We start from the raw sequence: 25401 nt of genomic DNA, 5'->3' as shown, positions 1-25401 counted from the left end.
ACAAACCAGAAGGAAGATCAGTCTCTCCCTTTCTCACTCTAACACTGCCTTTCAAATATATAAATAAATCTTTTAAAATGTAATCATTTCAATAGATTCCTCAGTGCTCAATCATGATGACTTTTACTATCTTAAGGACATTTTCATTTCTTTTTTAAAGATTTGTTTATTTGAAAGGCAGAGAGGAGGACAGTGTGCTGCAGTATGCAAAGCTGCCATCTGTTATACTGGCATCCTATATAGGCACCAGTTCAAGTCACACTTGTTCCACTTCTGATTTTGCTTCATGCTAATGGCCTGATAGAGTGGAAGATGGCCCAAGTACTTGGGCTCCTGCCACCCCCATGGGTGACTCAAAAGATGCTCCTGGTTTCAACCTGGCCCTTCACCGGCCATTGGAGAAACCAGGGATGTGAAACAGATGATGGAAGATCTCTCTATGTCTCTCTCTCTCTCTCTGTAACTGTGACTTTCAAATAAAGAAGTAAATAACTTTTAAAATGATTTTAGAAAGGGCAGAGAAACACACAGAAAGTGGGTGAAGAGAGAGAGGAAGAGAGGTCTTCCACATGTTGGTTCACTCTCTAAATGTCCGCAACAGCTATGGCTGGACCAGGCTCTCAGGTCCCCTAATAAGTAGTAGATCTTGCACTTAGGTGAAAGGAACTGAAGAATTTGAGCCACTACCCCATGCTTCTCAGAGATATTAAGCAGGAAACTAGTTTGGAAGTGAAACACTGAAAACTTAGATTAGCACTGCAATATAGAATGTGGGCATCACATGCAATGACCAACAAATTAGAAAACCTGGAAGAAATCAAGACACATGCTAGGTAAAAAAATTGAGCCATGAAGACATATAGAAAACCTAAACAAACTAAAAACCAAAACAGATATTGAATCAGTAACAAAAACCCTCCAAAGAAAAGCCCAAGACCAGAAAGCTTCACTGCTAAATTCTACCAGACTTTTAAAAATAGAACTAATTGGCCAGTGCCGTGGCTCAATAGGCTAATCCTCCAGCTTGTGGCACTGGCACACCAGGTTCTAGTCCCAGTTGGGGCACCGGATTCTGTCCCCATTGCCCCTCTTCCAGGCCAGCTCTCTTCTATGGCCTGGGAGTGCAGTGGAGGATGGCCCATGTGCTTGGGCCCTGCACCCCATGGGAAACCAGAAGAGGCACCTGGCTCCCGGCTTTGGATCAGCATGATGCACCAGCTTCAGCATGCCGGCCACGGCGGCCATTGGAGGGTGAACCAATGGCAAAGGAAGACCTTTCTCTCTGTCTCTCTCTCACTGTCCATGCTAACTGTCAAAAAAAAAAAAAAAGACTAATTCCAATTCTCCTTTAGCTATTCAAAGCAATTGAAAGAGAAGAGTATTCCCAAACTCCTTCTGTTTGACCAGTGTCACCTTATTTTCTAAACCAGAAAATGATACAATAGAGAAAGAGAATTAAAGAACAATATCTCTGATACCCACAGATCCCAAAATTCTCAACAAAATACTAGCTAATAAAATCCAACAACAGATCATAAAGATAATTTACCTGGACCAAGTGGAATGTACCTGTGGTATGCAGGGATAGTTCAACATATGCAAATCAATAAATGTGATATGTGACACTGGCAAACTAAAGAATAAAAACCACATGATGATCAATAGATGAAGAGAAAGTATTTGATAAAAAACAGCCTTTCATTATAAAAACCTTAAGCAAGTTGGGAATAGAAGGAACATTCCTTATCACTATCAAGGCAATATATGACAAATCTTCAACCAACATCATATTGAATGGGAAATCGTGGAAGCATTTCCACTAAGATCTGAAACCAAAGTTGCTCTCCCTCACTACTGCTGTTCAATACACTACTGACAGTTTTAGCCATGGCAATAATGCAAGAAAAAGAAATCAAAGGAAAACAAATTAGAAAGGAGAAAGTCCAATAATTTGTTTGCAGATGACATGATCCTAAATATTGGGAAACCAAAAGACTCCACCAAGAGATTATTGAAACTCACAAGAAAGTTTGGCAAAGTTGTAAAATATGAAATCAACACACAAAAATCAATAACCTTTATATACACAAAAATGCCATGGCTGAAAAATAACTTATCAGAACAGTGGCATTCTCGATAACCATAAAATTTTTTATTACCTTGGAATAAATTTAGTCAAGGGTGTGAAAGATCTCTATAAGAAAAATTACAAAACATTAAAGAAAAAAAGAAAACACAAAAAAAGGAAAAATCTTTGATGTTCATAAATTGGAAGAACAAATATCATCAAAATTCCCATTCTACCAATAGAAATTATTTTTAATTTTACTTTTACAATCATTTATTTATTTGAGAAGAAGTTATAGACAGAGAGACGGAGAGACAAAAAGCGATGCCTTCTAACTGTTGGTTAATTCTCCAAATAGCTGTAATGACTGGTGCTGGGCTGATCTGAACCCAGGAGCTAGGAGCTTCCTCCTCATCTCCTATGTGGATACAGGAGCCCAAGCACTTGGGCCATCTTCCACTGCCTTCCTAGGCCACGAGCAGAGAGCTGCATCATAGGACCAGCTGGGACCCAAACTGGCATGCATATGAGATGCCAATGCCACAGACAGAGGCTCAAACTACTATTCCACAGTGCCAGCCCCTCAAAAGCAATTTACAGATTCAACATGATCTCAATCAAAATACCAACAACATTCAGAAGGAAGACCTTTCTCTCTCTCTCTGTCTATAACTCTACCTGTCAAAATAAAAAAAAAATAGAATAATTTTAAAAGTAAAAGAACATACAGCATCACCTGATGGTTCAGGAGCATGACAAGTAGGGCCCTGTGGTGGCTTATTACTGAATAGTTGCTCAAGTTGATCTGAGGTGTGTTTGTTGTCAGCCATTGTTTGATCATTATGTATTTCACCAAGGGGGTCATTTATATGCCATGCAAACTAGAATGAAGATTCATAATAAAACTCCTGAGTGTCATAAATTTTTATCAAAATTAACAGGTCAGTTAGGAGCTCTTAATAAATAGTTGGGGGCTGGCACTGTGGTGCAGCAGGTTAAAGCCCTGGCCTACAGTGCTGACACACCATATGTGCTCCAGTTCAAGTCCCAGCTGCTCACTTCTGACTCAGCTCTCTGCTCTGGCCTGGGAAAGAAGTAGAAAGATGGCCCAAGTCCTTAGGCCCCTGCACACATGTGGGAGACCTGGAAGAATTTCCTGGCTCCTGGCTTCAGATCAGCACAGCTCTGGCCACTGTGGCCATTTGGGGAGTGAACTAGCAGATGGCAGAGGTCGACTCTCTTTCTGTTAGACTGAACTTGGATGGGACTCAATTATCCCAATGAGAGACTTCAATGATGCAAAAGCAAAGAGGTTTATTGTTCTAGCTTGATCTAGGGTCCACTCCTCCAATCATCACAGTGGTCATCTGATGAGGACCCATCCCATATACTTTGTGGGGTTTATATAGAGTTTTCAGAAACATTCTACATATTATAGCACCATTCAGCAAATCATCTCATTCTGCGGGAATTTAAAGAACATCTCTTAAAATTGATTAGTAAATCCAGTGGTGGGAATAGACCTAGTAAAGGTGGTTAGATGGCTTTGGGGTTGATGCTTTTTAAAATGATTGGCTAAAGTGTAGGGTTCAAACCGCTAGGGTGTATGTTCCAAACTACAGGGTTTTGGGATGTTATCAATCGCTGTAATGGCCTAAAAAGACACCTGGAAAAGATTCAGATTCCTTTTGAAGCATTCATCAGTAGCCTCAACCAGTTTTTATTGTCCATTTAATGGCTCCAATAATTTATGGGTACATAGGGCTGATGTTGGCAAGATCCTAAAAACACCCTTTGAACCCTGCTTCAGCAAATGAAAATACAGAAAATATATATTGGAAATAAGCTTTATTAATTTACATACATGAAGAGAAGTTTTTAAAAGGCATACTATTTGGACAAACAGATTATATTATTTTGCTGTAAAATTCTAAATCTAATGAAAGAGTCCAGAATTGTCTAGATTAGAGATTATCTTTTTGTTTTCCTTAAGGCTTATAAAACAAATATAAATGTCCTAAAGTGCTAGATTAACCTGAAAAAATTATGTTCAAAACACAATTTTTATTCATTAGAGTTTAACACTGACAGAAGGGAAAGTCATTCAGTAAAGAGGTAGAAATGCTTTCAGACTTAATATTAAGAATGTTGGTTTCCCAAATGCTTTTTCTTATCCATTCAGCTTAAGGCGAATTGGTATTTGCTGCATCAGCAGTCTGACTGCATGTCTTAGGGAATGAAAAATAGAGGTCTGTAGAGATGCCTGAAGAGTTGGTGCTTTTAAGTTAAGATTCTTCTCAGCTGCTGAGGAGTACATTCCATCGAGTGCATAACTATGAATGATTCAGAAGATTTATAAGACTTAAGATACTCAGTTGTTAACTTTATGAATTCTGTGGGAAATTATGGACTTACTGTGTCACCTGAGTTTGCTGTGTTAAAAAAATGAATACAAAGATTCTTTTTAAATAAAACTTAAAAAAAGTATAGGCTTGTATTGAACAAGATGTATCTAAACTTCATAAAATGCTGCTATTTTAATATAAAACATACATAAGCATATGTTTTAAACATAAATAATTGATTATAAAAGCTTGTGTTTCTACTCAAATACACTTGTGAAAAGAAATGACAATTTATCCCCAAAATAATCTAGAATTTCCTAACAGTATCTAACTTAAATAATGAAGGAAAACATCCTAAAACATCTTTTGTTTGTGTGAACTTAATTACAGTACCTTAAATTAGCATTCTCCATCCCAAAGGTTATTAAAAGTTTTGAAAGGGAGATAAACTCCATCAGGTTGGTAGATTTTCTGTTCTAAATTCTTCATGTACTTGGGGCTGGTGATGTGGTGTAGAGGTTAATCCTCTGCCTGTGGTGCCAGCATCCAGTATGAGTACCGGTTCTAGTCCCAGCTGCCCCTCTTCCAGTCCAGTTCTCTGCTATGGCCTGGGAAAGCAGTGGAAGATGGCCCAAGTGCTTGGGCCCCTGCACCTGCATGGGAGACCAGGAAGAAGCAGCTGGCTCCTGGCTTTAGACCCATGTAGCTCTGGCCATTGCAGCCATCTGGGGAGTGAACCAATGGAAGGAAGACCTTTCTCTCTGTCTCTCACTCTCCCTCTGTCTGTAATTCTACCTCTCAAATAAATAAATAAAATCTTAAAAAATATATTCTTTAAATATTCATATTAATTACAACCTCTTATTTTAGAAAAATTAGGGTTAATGGTTTATGACTTCTGCTAGTCTGTGATTGTTACAAAGTAAAACTTCTAGTCAAGGTATGAATTTGTAAATTCCTTATTGGCAATCAAATTATTATAACAAAAATTGTCATACTGAGTTAATAGTCTTTAAATAAATACAAATTAGGAGAATATTTAGCAACTTAAAAACACCTGGCGGCTGGTGCCACGGCTCACTAGGATAATCCTCCACCTTGTGGCGCTGGCACACTGGGTTCTAGTCCCGGTTGAGGCATCGGATTCTGTCCCAGTTGCCCCTCTTCCAGGCCAGCTCTCTGTTGTGGCCAGGGAGTGCAGTGGAGGATGGCCCAAGTCCTTGGGCCCTGCACCTCATGGGAGACCAGGAGAAGCACCTGGCTCCTGCCATCAGATCACCATGGTGCGCCAGCCGCTGCATGCCAGCTGCGGCGGCCATTGGATGGTGAACCAATGGCAAAAGGAAGACCTTTCTCTCTGTCTCTGTCTCTCACTCACTGCCCACTCTGCCTGTCCAAAAAAAAAAAAAAAAAAAAAAAAAACAACAACAACAACAAAATACACCTGGCTATCAAAATTATTCAGATGCAGACAAGATAAGACTCCTTGTGGGGTAACCACATGCTGAATATCTGGTTTTTTATTTACATGTCACTGTCACAGGCTGAACAGCAACAGAACACAGTATGAGAATGATGACCACTCCTCTAATTCTAGAGACATATGTGCCCTGTCAGGACTTCATTGGCCTAACTCATCAAAAGACTCAGGAATAAATGTTTCTGTTTTGAAGAGAATTGTGGGGCTGGTGCCATGGCACAGTAGGTTAATCTTCCACCTGTGGCACTGGCATCCCATATAGGCACTGGTTCTAGTCCCAGCTACTCCTCTTTCACTACAGCTCTTTGCTATGGCCTGGGAAAGCAGTAAAATGTGGCCCAAGTGCTTGGGCCCCTGCACCCATGGGCAACTAGGAAGAAGCACCTGGCTCCTGGCATTGGATCAAGCAGCTCCAGCTGTTGTGGCCATTTGGGGAGTGAACCAGTGGATGGAAGACCTTTCTCGCTGTCTCTACCTCTCACTGTCTGTAACTCTGCCTCTCAAAGAAATAAACAAAATCCTTCAAAAAGTCTGTTAAAGTGAATTACAACCACCATTGTATGTTTTCTTTCACAACTTCAAGTGGACATAGCTCATAAAATAAAATAAATCATAGGCTGATGCCATGGCTCACTTGGCTAATCCTTCACTTGTGGCACCAGCACCCCAGGTTCTAGTCCCAGTTGGGGTGCTGGGTACTAGTCCCATTTGCTCCTCTTCCTGGGCCCAGGAGGGCAGTGGAGGGTGGCCCAAGTGCTTGGTTCTCTGCACCTGCACAGGATAACTGGAGGAAGTACTTGACTCTGGGCTTTGGATCGGCAGAGCACTGGCCATAGTGGCCATTAGGGGAGTGAACCAACGGAAGGAAGACCTTTCTCTGTCTCTATCTCACTGTCTATAACTCTGTCAAATATAAATAAACAAACAAATAAATAAATAAATCATAGTTTCATAAACGCTAAAGCTTAGACAATTGGTACCAATGAATAGCTTCTTTCATAGTCTCTCTTTATAAATAATTAATAAACCAATTATTTTCTTCCTACTCTGCAAAGCCAGTCAATGTAATTGATTTTGAACTTAGAGTTTCCAAATCACCCAGAAATGCACAATGTTAATGCTTTTGCAGCATTATAAGAGCATAAAATAATAGCAATTTTTAATTCTTACACTTTTTAACATTAGAGAGTTCTAAGACATTAAATGGCATTTTTTTCTAACCCATGTAAGACTAACAATGTGCAGAAAAACATGAGGATTTTTGTTATGCAGATAAATAATTGTGCTTTGCCTAGAATCATGCTTCAACTGTGGTTATTCTTCCTCTCCACTGAAGCCAGGAAGAAGAGAGTCCTGTGAAACTAATGAAATGCCCCTGGTGTTCTTAAATGATTACTTTTTGGCAGGAACTTCCAAGAAACAACACCACAGTCATAGTGAACTTCTTCTATGGTTGGAATCTTCTCTTTGCTTCCAGGAGACCAAGAGAAGCCACCTGGAGATCTCAGGGGAAGGCCATGTGGGAATGGAGAGTCATTCATCTCCTCTGGAAGCAGTTGTGTCTGTGAAATTTTTTGCTCATAGTAAATGTGACAGGTCTCTATCCATTGATAAAGAAGAGACTCATCATAAAAATTAGTAATACATAAAAAAAATCATTGAAATCTCATTTTTTTCTGCCACAGGCAAGTGGAACAACATCTCTCACAGTAAAACAGACTGTAAAGACTCTATCCAATATCTCTGGCTCTCCTCACATTCTAAGGACAGACCTCGGAGAACTTCCAGCTGCCTCTTCCAGAAAGGTAAATCAATAAATAAACTGTTAATAAAAAGAAAAAGGAAGTAACTTTTTTTCTGTATTTCTGGATAGGATTCCTGTCTTTGAATCAATATCTCATGATTTTTATTCATTTTTCCTTCTTTGGAATTGGAGTAGGAGTAGGCAAAAACATGCATGAAAGAAGGGGGAAAAAAAAGCTTAAAGTACTAGATTGTAAAGTAGGAACAAATGGACAGGAAGGCTGGAGGTAAAGGGGTAAAGACTAGGTTAGGGAAAAAAAGCCAGCTTATTAAATCCTTAAAAAGAGAAAGGAAGAAAGGAGGGGGCAATAGAGAAGTATGGTTATGTTCTTCTGGAATTACCATCTTATGCAATCTGTTCTCTTTGTATTAATAAAAATAAAAATGTTTAACAACTGAAAGTTCATTCCTTTATTGCATCATTACTGCCTCATTCCAACACTCTATAAAAGCAGAAACCAAAGGCAGGCATGGGTTGCAGGGTGGAAGTGACAGTGCTAGCTCTATTTCTCTAATGTCAACCTCTGCACCCCAACTTCTGATCCAGCAAAGTTCTATACAGTACCCAGAATCAGCTTCATAAAATAAACCACTTAGGGCAAAAGCTCAGAAAAAATCAATGTCCCCATTATTCTTTGCCTATGAAGCACTCATAAAAATTAGCATGCTGCTAAAGAAAATGAGATTGTGGCCCAGCTATGTATAAAGAATGTAGGGATGCAAAGTCAGGAGGCAGTTTGGTGTTTTATGAGCACCCAAAGTGAACTGCAGATGATGGAAGGGGATGCATTACAGAATGGGAGCTGAGTAGGCAGCCCAGCCAGTAGTGACCACCAAGCCTTTAACCTGAGATTTGTGAGTATTTGTGAAGTGTACAAATGAGTTCTACCTATAACAACAGTAATTACTTTTGCCTTAGGACACAAGGCAAAGCACACTTTTTCCAATTTTTATCTGTTTTTCATTTTATTTGAAAGGTAGAGGGAGATGGAGAGGGAGAGAGATTTCTTCCATTTTCTGGTACACACCCAAATGCTCACAACAGCAGGCAATGTTTAGCCTGAAGCCAGGATCCCAGAACTCCATGCAGGCCTGGGTGAGTTCAGTTGATTCTGAGGACACACAGTCTTCAGTGACACCTGTCTTTATAAAGACACATCTCAATACAAAATAAAACTCCCTACTCAGGCCTCTTGAGATCCAAGAGAAAACTCAAATATTTTCCAGATGAGTGCAAAACAGAAATCTGGAGCCAACAAGTTCCCTGCCTACCTGAGAATCAGCCTGCTCACCAGGGAGATCTAGGGAAGAGGACCACTTGGGACCTGTGCCCAGAGTCTTATCTCTTGAGTGAGCATAAAGGCAGCCCAGTCATTGGGCACTGGCAGTTTTAGACCACCTTAATCCTGAAGTGGGTACACAAACTAGTCAACTCCAATTTGGGCTGAGTTATCAGACTGGCAGTCTGGCCAAAGATTGTCACCCATTAAGGAATCTGGACACAGGAATGGCCAAAAAAGAACCATCAGGAGATGCGCACAATAGCAGTCAGAGTACTAAGTGGGTAATAAATGCACAGATCTCAGACCAAGGCAACAGGCAATGCCAACCTTCTCTTTTGTTGCAAAGTTTTCTTATTTTATCTTAAAGGCCTTGAGAAACAGATCTGTAGACATCTCATGTGTAAGACAAACATGCATCATTCATAATTGGCCTACAAATATTAGCATTCTTGGCCTGAAAATAAGCCTCAGGAACTAGCTCAGGGAGGGGCAAGGAAAGGGAATCACTTCTGTCTCATTTCTAGGGAAGTACACTTCCTCCATGAACTGCTTCTTACAAAATATTTCTCCAATTTTCCAGGAGAAATACATCAACTCTGAAAAGGCTACTTTTTTTTTTTTTTCCATAGAGCCCAACACCTGTCTTGGGAATCACCTGTGATGCCAGGTAGATGGATAAGAAAGCCAATTGGAATCATCTACTAGAAGAGAAGATACTTTACCCAAATCACTATATTTTACTCTACAGAAAAATGCAAACTGAATCTCAAAGAACTCCAGTCGATCAATCCCCTGGTTTAAGCAAAGGGCATATTTGCATTACTCCAGATATGCAGGCCTCTCTTTCTGCTGTACCTTCATGTGGACTATCTGCATAGGGATACAGAGTGAGGGGGAGGCTGCAGCAGTAAAAAAGGTCAATGTTTCAATTATGAAACTGATTTTTAATTATCTCAAATTCAGTCATAAAAATTCTGCTCTAAGCAAGACACACATAAAGCCAAGCTCATCCCTTTCTCAACAAAAATTTAATGCTAACTGCATATTTAGGAGTCTACTATTGCATTTAATTCCAGTACTTCTCTACATCTTATTTTTTAAGATTTTATTTATTTGAGAGGTCGAATTATAGACAGTGAGAGGAAGAGACAGAGATAAAAGTCTTCCATCTGCTGGTTCATTCCCCAAATGACTATAACTGATGGAGCTGCACTGATCTAAAACCAGGAGCCAGGAGCTTCTTCTCTGTTCCTCCTTGGGTACAGGGGCCTAAGCACTTGAGCCATCTTCTACTACTTTCCCATGTCATAGCAGAGAGCTGGATCAGAAGAGGAGAATCTGGGACTAGAATGGTACCCATTCATGTCCCAGCTGCTCTACTTCTGATCCAGCTCTCTCATGTGCCTAGGAAAGCTACAAAGTTTGGTGCCTATGCTCCTACTCCCACATGGGAAATGTGGAAGAAGATACTGGCTCCTGACTTTAATCCAGTTCCAACCCCAGGTGCTGTGGCCATTAGGGGTGTGAAACAGTGGATAAATGATTTACATCTCTCTTTCTCTCTTTGTAACTCTGCCTTTCAAATAAATGAATATTTTTAATTTTTTAAAAAATTTGCCGGCGCCGCGGCTCACTAGGCTAATCCTCCGCCTAGCGGCACCGGCACACGGGGTTCTAGTCCCGGTCAGGGCGCCGGATTCTGTCCCGGTTGCCCCTCTTCCAGGCCAGCTCTCTGCTGTGGCCAGGGAGTGCAGTGGAGGATGGCCCAGGTGCTTGGGTCCTGCACCCCATGGGAGACCAGGAAAAGCACCTGGCTCCTGGCTCCTGCCATCGGATCAGCACGGTGCACCGGCTGCAGCGCGCCGGCCGCGGCGGCCATTGGAGGGTGAACCAACGGCAAAGGAAGACCTTTCTCTCTGTCTCTCTCTCTCACTGTCCACTCTGCCTGTCAAAAAAAAAAAAAAAATTTAACAAATGGCCCTAAATATTCTGACTCATCTTGACATGTAACAAGAGCCAAAAAAGTTGCTGCTGACTTTATGTAGTGCCTCCTCAATCCATTCTATAAGAAAAAAAATATGTATTTCTTTTGCTCTCCAAGCACTCAAATCCAAAAGAAATAATACTACCCAGTACGGCTCTCTTTAAGGCTGCTCTTGCACTGAAGAAAAGTAAAGGAGCCTGTGTGGCAGGCTGGCAGTCCCCTCCTCACTCTGCATCTGAGTTTCTGGCTAGAGATGGAGACAAAGGCAACTCCAGATGCTGCAGTGGTCCACAAACAGCCTCAATCACAGACATGACTTGTGTGTGTGCATCAGAAGGAGAGCACAGAGCACTATGTAAGGGAGGAATACAATGAACAAAAAGGAAAGGATGTGAATGGACATAGCAAAGAATTTCCCCACTCTGCTGATCATGATCTCGAGGATGTCCAGGCCAGAATTCCATTTCACTTTGGAAAACCCACTCCTTGAAGTTTTCTCCTCCTAGGTGTATTCTTCTGTGAGGACTCTGTCCTCCTGTGAGAGAGGGCACCACCACAAATTGAAAACCAGTCAAAAAGCAGAGTGATGGCTTTAATTCTCAGAGGTGAATGGACAACCACATCTATGAATTCTGCATTAAAAAATAAGCTTCCTTCTGCTCTAGGAATCTGATGTAGGTTTGGGCTAAAATGAGAAACACGGAGACCAGCTGGGTCTGTTAGGTGGGAAGAAAGGAAGCTTGATTTCCAGTTGTTACTTGTAGCATGTTAGTTTTGAGAGGATTTCATTTTCCACTTCTACTTGAAGAAATGGAAAGGTAGAATCAGTGCCAGCCTAACACACAGCAGCTTTAGCCACTGATGACATCACAGCTTGCTCCCCAAAAGTGGCAGCCAAAATAAACTCAACAAATGAGAACCAAAATAAAACAGAAGAGTCTACCATAATACCAACAGTTGTTCAGCAGATATTACCCAGATCTTGTCACACAAGTCACCAGGATAAAGGGTAGGGCTGGCTTTGTAGCACAGTGGATTAAACCACCACCAAATAAAATGCTGGGATCCAATATGTGTGTCCATCCTTTAAAAAAGATTTATTCATTTGAAAGTCAGAGTTTTGGGGGCCAGTGCTGTGGCACAGCTGGTTGAGACACTGGCCTGCATCCCATATGGTCCCTGGTTCAGGTCTTGGCTGCTCCACTTCCAACCCAGCTGCCTGCTAATGTGCTTGGGAAAGTGGCACAGTATGGCCCAAGTCCTTGGTCCCCTATATCCACGTGGGAAATCCGAAGAAGCTACTGGCTCCTGGTTTCAGATCAGCTCAGATCTGGTCACTGTGGCCATTTGGGGAGTGAACCAGCAGACTGAAGACCTCTCTATCTGTCTCTATCTCTATCAGTAACTCTGTCAAATAAATAAAATAAATCTTAAAAAAATGTCAGAGTTATGGAGAGGAGGGAGAGTCAGATGGGATGGCATTGTGGACTAGCAGGTAAAGCTGCTGCCTGCAGTGCTGGCATCTGGTATAGGCACCGGTTCATATCCTGGCTGCTCCACTTCTGATCCAGTTCTCTGCTAGTGGCCCTGGAAAAGTAGAAGATGGCCCAATACCTGGGTCCTTGACACCCAAGTGGGAGACCTGGATGAAGCTCTTGGTGCCTGGCTTGGGCCTGGCCCAGTCTTGGCCATTGCAGCCATCTAGGAAGTAGACAAACAGATGGAAAATTTCTTTCTCATTCTCTCCCTTTCTCTATTTCTGCCTTGTAAATAAATAAATAAATGCTAAAAAAGAGAGAGATCTTCCATCTGAGATGGCTGCCATGGCCAGGGCTGAAGCACACAGAAACCAGGAGCCAGGCACTTCATCTGGGTCTCCCACATGGGTTACAATGGCCCCAACACTTGAGTCATCTGCTGCTGCTTTTCTCAGACCATCAGCAGGGAGCTAGATTAGAAGTGGAGCAACTGGGACATGAACGGCTGTTCATCTGGGAAGCTGGCATTGCAGATGGTGGCTTTCCCCACTGTGCCACAATGCCAGCCGAGTCACAGCTGTTCCACTTCTGATCCAGCTCCCTGCTAATGCAACTAGGGAAGCAGAAACAGATGGCACAAGTACTTGGGTCCTTGCACCAATGTGGGACACTGGGTTGGACTTCCAGGCTGGGCCAGCATTATTCATTGCAGTCTCTTGAGTGAACCAGCAGATGCAAGATCCCCATCCTTCTGTCTCTGCCTCTTTCTCTGTAACTCTGCCTTTAAAATAAAATTTTTAAATCATAATAAAATAAAGAGAGAGGGTGAGAGAGTAGCCACAGTAAAGTAACAGAGCAAAGCTACAGTTGTGCTGTCCCTCAGCAGCCTTCTGCCTTAAGTGGGAAGTCTCCAGCTTACAGACACTGACATAAAAGACACATTCACAACACATTCCAAAACAAGGGATGAGAGGTTTACAAGGCATATTGACTTTATGATGACTTTCATTCATTAGGTACACTGGGTTTAGATATATGCCTTTTGTGCAGCCAAGTTAACCCAGGGTCTAATTCAAAGAGACGTAATGAGGAAGATGTGCTGCCAGGGGAGAGAGCTGCAATATCCCACTGCTCTTGTAACATCATAAAGAGAAGGAAAAGAAACGGCGCCATGGCTCACTAGGCTAATCCTCCACCTTGCGGCACCGGAACACTGGGTTCTAGTCCCGGTTGGGGTGCCGGATTCTGTCCCAGTTGCCCCTCTTCCAGGCCAGCCCTCTGCTATGGCCTGGGAGTGCAGTGGAGGATGGCCCAGGTGCTTGGGCCCTGCACCCCATGGGAGACCAGGAGAAGCACCTGCCTCCTGCCTTTGGATCAGCGTGGTGTGCCGGCCACGGTGGCCACTGGAGGGTGAAGCAATGGCAAAGGAAGACCTTTCTCTCTGTCTCTTTCTCACTGTCCACTCTGCCTGTTTAAAAAAAAAAAAAAAGAGAGAGAGAGAGAGAGAGAAGGAAAAGGGCTACTTATGTCCATGCTTGTAAGGAGGACAGAAGCACAAACATTTCAGAAAGGGGGAGCAAATTACAAATATAGTAATTTTAGGAAAATAAAAGGAAGTAAATTTCAGAATATAATGTGGGGTAGAAACACACCATCAGCTCATCAATTCTCAAGGGATCCAGGAAAACTGCCCTGCCTACCCACAGACCAAATGTTTCAAAACACATTTTTTGATTAAATTCAGGAGATTACGGGACTCAGCACTCTGGGTGTTCAAATGCCAAATTAAGTTTTAGTTTCCACTATGGGCAGATGTAGCCAATCACTCAGATCATGAGAAAAACTTTTCCATAAGAAGGAACATGAAATATTCAGTCACACAGAATAACTGTGATTAGTGCACAAAGTGAACCCCAGGATAAGCACCCAGAAAACCTGTTAGGTCTTGGGGCCAGCTCCATGGTGTAGCATGTAAAAATTTATTTATTTATTTAAAAGGCAGAGTTACAGAGAGGCAGAGGCACAGAGAGAGGTCTTTCATGCATTGATTCACTCTGAAAATGGCTGCAATAGCCAGAGCTGGATTTATCTGAAGCCAGGAGCCAGAAGCTTCTGTCAGGTCTCCCATGTGGGTGCAGAACCCAAGAACTTGGGCCATCTTTCACTGCTTTCCCAGGCCACGGCAGAAAGCTGGATCTCAAACAAGCACACATATGGGATGGCAGCACTGTAGGTGGCAGCCTCACCTGCCATGCCACAGTGCCAGTCCTCAAAATAAGCCTATTTTAAAAAGCATTTTAAATGAGGGATGGGAGAGTTTGTTTATCCAAAGCAAGGATAGCATAAGATAACTACTACACAGAAGAAGCTCCTGGCTCCTGGCTTTGGATCGGCACAGCTCCGACCACTGTAGCCAATTGGGGAGTGAACTAGCATATGAAGACTTATCTCTCTCTGCCTCTCCTCTCTGTAACTCTGACTTTCAAGTAAAATAAATAAATCTTTAAAAAAAATAAGATAACTACTAGTACTCATTAACTTAAAAAATATAGAAATTTAATGAAATTCAAAATATAACCAAAATCATCATCTACTACAAATTATAATCTTTATTTTGAGAGTCATATTAGAAAAAATTTAACCCCTCCCCCTCTTTGAAAAATGCACATGGGACTGGTGTAGTAGGTTAAGCAGACCCTGGCAGTGCCAGCACCCCACATGGGCACTGGTTCAAGACCTGGCTGCTTCATTTCCAATATAGCTCCCTACTAATTCACCTGGGAAAGCAGAGGATAATGGCCCAAGTGTTTGGGCCCCTGAAATCAAGTGTGAGAACCAGAAGAAGCTCCTAGCTTCTGGTTTTAGCCTGGCCCAGCCCAAGTCATTGTGGCCATCTGAGGAGTGAACCAATGGATGGAAGACCTCTCTGTGTCTCTCTGTAAATCTGCCTTTCAAGTAAATAAAATACATTAAAAAAAACCCTATACAATGTAGTATTTTGGTGATTCCCTCATACAAGGAAAGCTCAGATAAACTGTAGAGGAATCCTCCTGGCTTGATGCAATTCAGAAGGAGGATTGCCTTACTTAATGTATACTGAGATGATCTTCTGTATATTAAGATAATCAAAAATGAATCTTGATGTGAATGGAAGGGGAGAGGGAGTGGGAAAGGGGAGGGTTGTGGGTGGGAGGGACGGTATGGGGGGGAAGCCATTGTAATCCATAAATCGTACTTTGGAAATTTATATTCATTAAATAAAAGTTAAAAAAAAAAGAAGGAGGATTGCTTTTGTCACCCTGTGGTAGACATCAATGAGAGTTATTAATGGGAAGATGAATGGACACATCAGACTGCTTCCTCACATGGCACCTTTTCTTAAAGACATCACTGCTGCATTACCAGATTATGTCTCTCATGTGAAATATGTCTCTCCTAAAAATTTTAAAGAACTTGCCAGAAACTTATTGCAGAGCAGGGAATGATGTGCCAAGGACAGTGAGTTAGCCTGAGTAGTCCAGCAATCCTGTTCTTGGCTGTTTTCAAGTTCGTATTAATGTACACACAACATAGTTGCTGAGAAAGTGTCTTACAGTTGTTTCCTGGGTGTGAAGCAGCTCTTCTCAGCAGAAACACATAACTGCTTGCCCACTCGCAAGCACTGTGATAGGGAGTACATGCGAGAAAAGGTCAAAACACACTGGGTTTGAGAGGAAGAATGCTGTCACCCTAGCAACCTCTATCCAGGAGTCCCTTTCTATTCTTACTTCCTAGGTAACCTTACTATGCTAAATGAGTTTCACAGATTAGTAATCTGGTGACAACAGGACTCTAACAGAATCTATGAATCACTCAGTTAATCAAGTGAAAACTTCATTACACTGAAAGTTAGTCTATAGCAATAGTTTTCAGGGCCACATCTCTCTTTTTTTAAAAGATGTTTTATTTATTTATTTGAGAGGTAGAATTACAGATAGTGAGATGGATAGACAGACAGAAAGGTCTTCCTTCTGCTGGTTCACTCCCCAGTTGGTCAAAATGGCCAGAAGAGCTGCACTGTTCTAAAGCCAGGAGCCAGGAGTTTCTTCTGGGTCTCCCACATGGGTGCAGAGGCCCAAGCACTTGGGCCATCTTCTACTGCCTTCCCAGGCCATAGCAGAGAGCTGGATCAGAGGAGCAGCTGGGACTCGAACTGGTTCCCATATGGGATGCTGGCACCACAGGCAGAGGATTAACCTACTGAGCCACAGTGCCAGCCCAAAGCCACATCTTTTACCGTACTGTGTGGGCATCTCTGTGGGGGAGAGGGCCACATTTTCTCTTTTCTTCCTTACCCATCTTCACATTAACACCTTGTACAAAGGCGTCCACAAACCAGTCATTTTGAAAATCTATCACTAATATCCTCCCGTGTTGAAAATGTCATGGGGTTAAACACAGAACCCAGAATAAGAAAAGTAACTTGAAGCTGGTGTTGTGCCTGAGCGGGTAAAACCATATGGGTGCTGGTTCAAGACCTGGCTGCTCCACTTCTGATCCAGTTCTCTGCTATGGCCTGGGAAAGCAGTGGAAGTTGGCCCATGTGCTAGGTCCCCTGTACCTGTGTGAGAGACCTGGAAGAAGGTTCTGGCTTCTAGCTTCAGATCCATGCAGTTCTGGCCATTGTGACCATCTGGGGAGTAAACCAGCAGATGGGAGCTCACTCTCTCTCTTTCTCTGTGTGTGTGTGTGTCTTTGCCTCTCTGTAACTCTGCCTTTAAAATAAATAAATAATTTTTTTTTTAAAGTAACTGGCCAGCGCCGTGGCTCACTTGGTTAATCCTCTGCCTGCAGTGCTGGCATCCCATATGCACACTGGATTCTGTCCCATTTGCTCCTCTTCCAGTCCAGTTCTCTACTGTGGCCCAAGTGCTTCGGCCCCTGCACCTACGTGGGAGATCAGGAGGAAGCACCTGGCTCCTGGCTTCGGATCAGCACAGTGCGCCAGCCATAGTGGCCATTTGGGGGGTGACTATCGGAAGGAAGACCTTCCTCTCTAACTCTGCGTGTCAAATTAAAAAAAAAAGTAACTGGCCCCCTTAATTAAAACCGTATGGACTGTAAGATAATCAGCTTGGTGGAGCATTGAGTGACTGTAAAGAACTAGAGAAGAAAAATTGATACTTTTCTGTATTTATGTTTTTGTAGCTCTCCACTATGAAAATGCAGATTGAAGTAGCTCATTATTAACTCACACGGTAGACTTGTATTAATTTCAGCTCACTTCTCACTTTGCAAAGGGATTAGCAGCAGGTAATAAAAGTTGACATCCCTAATTACATGAGAAGAAAGAAGGGTTGAAGACAGAAATCGAAAAGCAGGAAATAAATCAGCTACATTTCCATGGCCTCAAGCTCCAGATTGAAAAAGAGTCTGTTAATTAAACACGGAGGAGCGATCAATCCACAAAGCTACTGCACAAGCTTCACGTGCTGCTGGGAAAGTCAGCCAAACACACAGCGCCCCAGCTGTCAGATGTGTCCGCGGGGTCCAGCATGGGGGCCAGGAGCCAGAGCCTACTCTGATCTTCCATCTCCACCTCTCCACTGCCTCAGGCTCTGGCTGAGGGCCGCCAAGCCCCGCCCAGCTGGAACTACCAGGGGATATAGCCGGAGGCCAGCCACAAGGCATTCTCTGATCCACCCAAAGTGAGAACTGGGCTTATTTAAATCTAGGGAATGGGACTCCTTCCTTCAGTGTGCTCTCAACTGCCCTGCTGGTGCTGTTCCTCATCCAGTGTACTTTAAGGAGAATTTGAGCGAGGCAGCCCGTGGGACTGGCCGAGCATCGGGAGACTGGGAAGCGGCGGTGGGAAAAGCAAGTGATTGAGGTCTGGGAGCCGCCACCCGCCATCGCACCCTCCCCTCTCCCACACACATCTGTGCCCCTCCTGTTCTCCATACTTGCTGTGGAAACTCTCGGGAGCACGTCCCCTTCCTTCAGGACACACAGGGAGCAAAGCGGAGAGTGTGGGACAGGAGAAGTCGCTGGAACTTGGGGCCCACGGTGGCAGATGCAGAGGCACAGAAGCAGCGGGCGGCAGGTCTGGGGTGTGTGCTCCCCAAATGCCTGCAATTGCACTTGCACAGCAAGTCTCCCCAGTGAATGTGGGAGAAGGAGCAGCGCGGCCTCTCAGGGACCTCTCTGATCAGTAAAAGAACTTCTGTTCCCAGCCCCGAGCCACAGGGAAAGGCACGCATGTGCACGTTCTCCCACATGCACACGCACAGGCGTTCAGAGCAGGAAACGTTAGAGCACCGGGTGACTCTGGGAAATGGAGTCCAGGCCAGGGCATTCCTAGATAGACTTACTGGCCCTCTCCTAGGGCTTCAGTGCGGGGTGGGTGGAGACAGGCTGGGAACCAGAGAGCGTTTGCTTTTGTTTACATCCCTCCTTCCCTTCCTTCCCACCCCAGATCTTAAGGGTCAGCTGCTGTTCTTCCTTTCTTGAACAAAATCTTAAGAAGTGACAGCCACTGCTGCTGAGTCCCAAATCCCGGTTCCCTCACACACGCTGTTTCCCTCAGGAAAATCCCCTGCTGCTTTATTCCTGGACAGCTTCTCTCAAGTAACGAATGACAAGGATTTCAATGTAACTCTCAGCACAGGTGTACACAGCACAGTTTAACATCTAGATTTGAGAATATGATTTTTACTTGTGTCTTTTATTTGTGGTTCTTTTCAAAGCATTTTACACCACCCTCTAATTCACCAAGTACAAAAAAAAAAAAAGAAAAAAGAACTGGATACAGGGCTAACATTGTCAAGTATCTTCTAGGGGCCAGATTAACAGAGTAAATGCCTTACTTTGTATCAATTATACCTTAGGTTAATTCTGGAGACCATATTCTCAATTTACAAAGAGAAAGCTGAGGTGGAAAGAGATTAGAATTGAATTTGCCCATGGAAGTATGGTAAAAAAGTCTAGGTTAAAGGCCAACCAACATGAAATATTGGTTTAAGAAGTCTTTTGGGACCAGCACTGTGGCATAGTGGGCTAAGCCTCCGCCTTCAGCACCAACATTCTATACAGGGGCTAGTTCAAGTCCCTGCTGCTCCGCTTCCAATACAGCTTTCTGCTGTAGCCTGGGAAAGCAGCAGAAGATGGCCCGAATGCCTGGGACCCTGCATCCACATCAGAGACCCAGAATTTCCTGGCTCCTGGCTTTGGATCAGCTTAACTATGGCTATTGCAGCCATTTGGGGAGTGAACCAGTGCATGGAAGACTTCTCTCTCTCTTGCTCTCTCTCTCTCTCTCTGCCTCTGCCTCTCTGTAACTCTGCCTTTCAAATAAAAAAAAATCTTCTTTTAAAAAAAGAAATATTTCTTTTATCTTGGAGCTCAGTTTCTAAAACCCCAGATTTCTCATTTCTAAAATAAAAAGTGAGGGAGAGGAAGAGTATCTACAATCCTAATCTTCACTGTAGAGAAACACATAGGATTATAACTTATCTAAAAAAGAAAGGAGGTTCAAAATTGCTATTGCTGTATGGTTATTTTTCTCATGCTTAATATCAAGATAGCATATAAATATTATGCATTCTTAGGTATATTTGTGGTGTTTGATTTTTAAGATTTTAAGTAGAAATGTAAATGGAAGCAGGATGACATGGAGTTCTGTTTGTGATTACTTCTGTCAATTATAATTCATGGGATTAGAATTGCTGGATTAGGAATGCTTAAATGCATCCATTCATTTCACACTAATGTTTATTATGTCAGGTGATATTCTTTGTGTAGACTGCTTTTTCTTGCAGATTGAAAATTCAGGAGGGCAAGAAATATGTTTGCTTTGACATTGAAACTCAGCATCTTGATAGAGTCATTCTTTTAGTTGAATGAATAAATGAGGCTATAAAAATTAAACAAATACAATTTCTGTTCCCCAATAACGACCTAGTTGAAGAGACAATGAAATAGATATCTATTTGATAACACACACAATTAGATGAATGTATAATTTGTTGCTCAGAGACAACTTTGATAATAAGAGACATATTCATAATGACACAGGGTTGAAATGTATAAACAGAAACCATCCAGGGCCAAGCAGGTTAAATGTTCACCCTAGCTTTGTAAGGCTTTCCATTCACTATTTAGTAAGCATTTACTGAGCATTCTTTTGTGTGGTGTGTTGAAAGAACTACCAGCCACATGATTTTCCTAGTTATTGGAGTAAGAGAACCTGAGCAATCAGAAAAATGTTTGGATGAACTAAGAGGCTTTACACAAAGGTAAGAAAAACAAAAAGCAGAGAGGTCAATTAAAAAGTATATCAAAGGTAATTTAGTAGGACCTGAACCAAGGTATGGTGGTAGTGGGAATGAAGAAGAGGCAACAGATTACAGGGAGATCCAAAAGGCAGAAACAACAGGATTTCAATGGTAGATGAAGGCAGGAGGGAACTCGTGTGTAAATCTTCATTTGGATTTTATTATTTAATGGACAAGAAGTTCTCAGTACATTCATGTTCATCAGTAATTAAAGGCTACCTCCAACTGACATAAACTTCCCCTAAATCCAAGACACAATCTCATGGGTAGCTACTATCTATAAGCCTTATGTTGATCATCAAGCCAAATATTTTTCACTGCTACAATCTACAATGGTCCTCATTATGATGCAGTTACTTAGAAACTAAAAGACATAATCCATTTCTATAAGAAAGGTCTAAATAAAAAAGTAAAATTCAGGGGTTGACGCTGTGGTGCAGCAGGTTAACACCCAGGCCTGAAGTACCGGCATCCCATATGGGCCCCTGTTCAAGACCTGGCTGCTCCACTTTCAATCCAGCTCTCTGCTATGGCCTGGGAAAGCAGTAGAGGATACTTGGTCCCCTGCACCCACATGGGAGACCTGGAGGAAGCTCCTGGCTGCTGGCTTTGAATCAGCACACTTCTGGCAATTGTGGCCAATTGGAGAGTGAACCATCAGATAAAAGATCCCTCTCTCTCTCTCTCTCTCTCTCTGCCTCCCCTCTCTCTGTGTAACTCTGATTTTGAAATAAATAAGCTAATAAATATTTTTAAAAAGGAGTAGTAATGCTCAATATTTATAAAAAGGCCAGCGCCGTGGCTCAATAGGCTAATCCTCCAACTTGTGGCACCGGCACATTGGATTCTAGTCCCGGTCGCGGCGCCAGATTCTGTCCTGGTTGCCCCTCTTCCAGGCCAGCTCTCTGCTGTGGCCAGGGAGTGCAGTGGAGGATGGCCCAAGTGCTTGGGCCCTGCGCCCCATGGGAGACCATGAGAAGCACCTGGCTCCTGCCTTCAGATCAGTGCGGTGCGCCGGCCGAAGCACGCTGGCCTCCGCGGCCATGGGAGGGTTGAACCAATGGTAAAAGGAAGACCTTTCTCTCTATCTCTCTCTCTCACTGTCCACTCTGCCTGTCAAAAAAAAAATTTATAAAAAATGTTAAGTTAAAAAACCCACAAAATCATATATTTCAAAGCTAAATTTGGAATACCTCACTAATTCACAATTTATAGATTCATCAACCTTAGGTAACTAAAGCACAATTAAGCAGGAAAGAAGTAAAAAAAATTCCTTGGGGAGGGGCCAGCACTATGGCATTATGGGTAAAGCTGCCACCTGCAGTGTGGCATCCCATATGGGCATCGGTTCAAGTCCTGGCTGCTCCACTTCTGATCCAGCTCTCTGCTATGGCCTGGGAAAGCAGTAGAAGATGGCCCAAGGCCTTGGGCCCCTGCACCCATGTGGGAGACCTGGAAGAGGCTCCTGGCTCCTGGCTTCAGATTGACACAGCTCCGACCATAGCAGCCAATTGGGAATGAACCAACGGATGGAGGACCTTTCCCTCTCTTTCTTCCTCTCCTTCTCTCTCTGTGTAACTATTTCAAATAAATAAATAAATCTTTAAAATAACAATTTCCTGGAACAGCCAAAATGCACATTATAAAGTCCAAGTAAGGTGTCTAGCCACTGGCTCACCATCATGACTCATAAAAACTCACTGTCCTGGCTATTCTGATATGAGTGGATGGACACAAAGCAGAAAAGAAAGCAATAGGTTTGAGCAGTGAATAAATGGAAAGGGCTCCAACAACAATGCTGCAGAGCTCTGTGGCTCCTAACTGAATGGGATATGCAGGCAGGCATCTCCTTAATTCCTGCGATGTCCTCAGTTGTCATAGGACCATAGAACTGAGCACAAGAATCGGAGCTTCCAAGGCCAACATCCACAATTCACTTAGTGATAGTGGAGCTCTGTAGCTTCGCTTCATGAGTACAACTAAACCTCCACACTTGATATGTCATCCTGTTAGGATCCACTGGAACTGGAGAGTGTATGGGGTCAGAGGGAGTAGAGGAGCATGGTGTATGGGTCTCATGGTGGTGGTAGCTGTGCAGAGGGAGGGGTGGAGGAGGAGGAGAAGAGCAAGAGCCCCTAGCACTGTGGGAACGAGGAGCAGAGGAGGAAGGAAGACAGGGGTGACTTGTCTGCATTATGCCTGGTACTCTTCTGGGTATGATTGATGCAATACGTATAATGTGAATATCATGATTACCCTAAAGGTGATTTCAGTCCTGGTGGACAAATGACAAGGACATAGATAATTAAAAACAATGTGACAAAAGTTGTGTGTGCAGAATACAATCACCTACATCATTTGTGGATGCCATGCCCATCAGGCAGGAACCACCAGGTTAAGGTCAGATCTCAGGGCTGGCATTGTTGTATAGAGGGTAAAGCTACCCCCAACAGTGCCAGCATCCCATATGGGCACTGGTTCAATTCCCAGCTGCTCCACTTCTGATCCAGAACTCTGCGGTGGACTGGGAAAGCAGATGGCACAAGCCCTTGGGCCCCTGCACCCTCATGGGAAGACCTGGAGGAATCTCCTGGCTCCTGGGTTCTGAGCAGTGCAGCTCCAGGTATTGCAGCCACCAACTGTGAAGTGAACCAGTGTATGGAAGACCTCTTCTCTCTCTGCCTCTCCTTCTATCTCTGTGTAACTCCGACTTTCAAATAAATAAATAAATCTTTTTTTAAAAAAGAGTCAGATCTCAGAGGTAGCAGAGCCCAGAAATGACACCATGGTATGAAATGAAAATAGGCAGATGGTAGGTAGAAGCTTGGTAACTAAAGCTGTGATCAGCACATGGATCTTGACTGGCAGGCTGTCAAACCAATCATCAACTTGGACTAGGCTGGGATCTCCCAACTTGTATCCTAGTGCCCATGTCTTGGCAGAGAGGCATAACCAAGAAAGAGAAAATCATCTCTGGCCTTGGCTGAGGGGACTGTGGGAGCTCCCCACATTTGAAGCCAGAATCTTTTTAACCCTGAGATTCCCTCTTTCATAGGAAGGCTCATTCCTGACCTTGTCTTCTTAGCATAAACCTCTCAAGCCACCAGACCTCTGTTAGCCCCACATCACCGGGCACATGTGAATGTGAATGGCTGAATGAAGAGAATCTTGAGGTATCATGTAAATGGAAGACTCATGAATCTATTCTCACCTTATGGGTGTACTTGAAGGTGAGAAAACTGAGGCAGGGGACTTTGGTCATGTTCAACCATAGAGTCCTCCTTACAAAGCAAAAAAAAAAAAAAAAAAAAAAAAAGAAAGAAAGAAAACAAAACAAAACACAGAAAATCCTGTTCACACTTCAGAAGTGCCCAGCCATCCACCCCTGAGTACATGCTCCTGGAACAATGACAAATCCCCTAAGACCAGAGTTGGGCAGGCACTGTCTTGACAGTGTAGAAAACATTTGGGGAGGAAAGGCCCTGCCCCTCTAGAGCCCATTGGTTAAAGGATCCAGCAGAAGACTCAGAGGCTTGCCACATCACACATCTGCCCACAGAATAGGATGGTCACAGATGTGCTGTGAGCTGTGGCCTCGTGGTACTGGCTGCAGCTGTTGACACATCAGGGATGACTGGTGGCAGTGGTTTGAGCTAATCCTGCCTCTGGCCAGCATTGCAGTATGCATGGAGCAAGTCTGCTCCTGGAGTGCCTGATGAGGCCAAGGGATGTGTGTAGACCTACAGGCAGAGGAAGTATGCAGCACTGGCCTCAAGGTTGGAAAGTTGCCATAGCAACAATATTTTCAGAAGGTGATGTGGCAGGGGTAGCCCTGCAAGGCAGGGTGGACTCCTGACTACATGTCCATCCCCTTATGCTGCTCTGAACTTAGAGGAGCCTGAATTGAGTACAACAAGCTGGGTGGGTGATATTGAGAGACCACCAGATGAGATTCTGGTTAATGTATGCAGGTTATGGGTCATAATGACAACTTGATGTGCAATGTTGGGTGCTGTCCCATGTGTTCACTCACATGCCTGATATGAATGAGGGTCAGACAGAGGGAGAGTGGGCAATGGGATTTTCTTTTCTTTCTTTCTTTCTTTCTTTCTTTCTTTCTTTCTTTCTTTCTTTCTTTCTTTCTTTCTTTTTTGACAGGCAGAGTGGACAGTGAGAGAGAGACAGAGAGAAAGGTCTTCCTTTTGCTGTTGATTCACCCTCCAATGGCCACCGTGGCCAGCGCACTGTGGCCGGCACACCACGCTGATCCGATGGCAGGAGCCAGGTGCTTCTCCTGGTCTCCCATGGGGTGCAGGGCCCAAGCACTTAGGCCATCCTCCACTACACTCCCTGGCCACAGCAGAGAGCTGGCCTGGAAGAGGGGCAACCGGGACAGAATCCGGTGCCCAGACCGGGACTAGAATCCGGTGTGCCAGCGCCACAAGGCGGAGGATTAGCCTAGTGAGCTGTGGCACCGCCCACGCCATGGGATTTTCAAGAAGAACCTATGAGCAAGTGAAGCAGGCTGATTTCTTGCCTGGGGCTACTAGAGAAGAAGAAAGGTTTGCAGGCTAGAAAATGAGCAAAGACAGGAAACACAGCATCTCCTTTGCCCCTTCCCCAAGATGCACACCCAAGGCTAGAAATT

At 43.5% G+C, this 25401-nt stretch overlaps 1 protein-coding gene across 1 annotated transcript in view; it reads right to left on the bottom strand.

Annotated features, from left to right (window-relative positions):
• Positions 1-18704, bottom strand: part of LOC127490230 (zinc finger protein 665-like) — a 39309-nt gene extending 20605 nt beyond the window's left edge. The window contains exon 1 of the mRNA XM_070067768.1: positions 18384-18704. The gene's annotated coding sequence lies outside the window, so the exon portion shown is untranslated. The remainder of the gene's footprint in view (positions 1-18383) is intronic.
• Positions 18705-25401: the final 6697 nt, after the last annotated feature.

This window comes from Oryctolagus cuniculus, unplaced genomic scaffold (assembly GCF_964237555.1).
Source record: "Oryctolagus cuniculus unplaced genomic scaffold, mOryCun1.1 SCAFFOLD_35, whole genome shotgun sequence".
Lineage (NCBI taxonomy): Eukaryota > Metazoa > Chordata > Mammalia > Lagomorpha > Leporidae > Oryctolagus > Oryctolagus cuniculus.
This window is presented reverse-complemented; position numbering and strand designations above follow the sequence as displayed.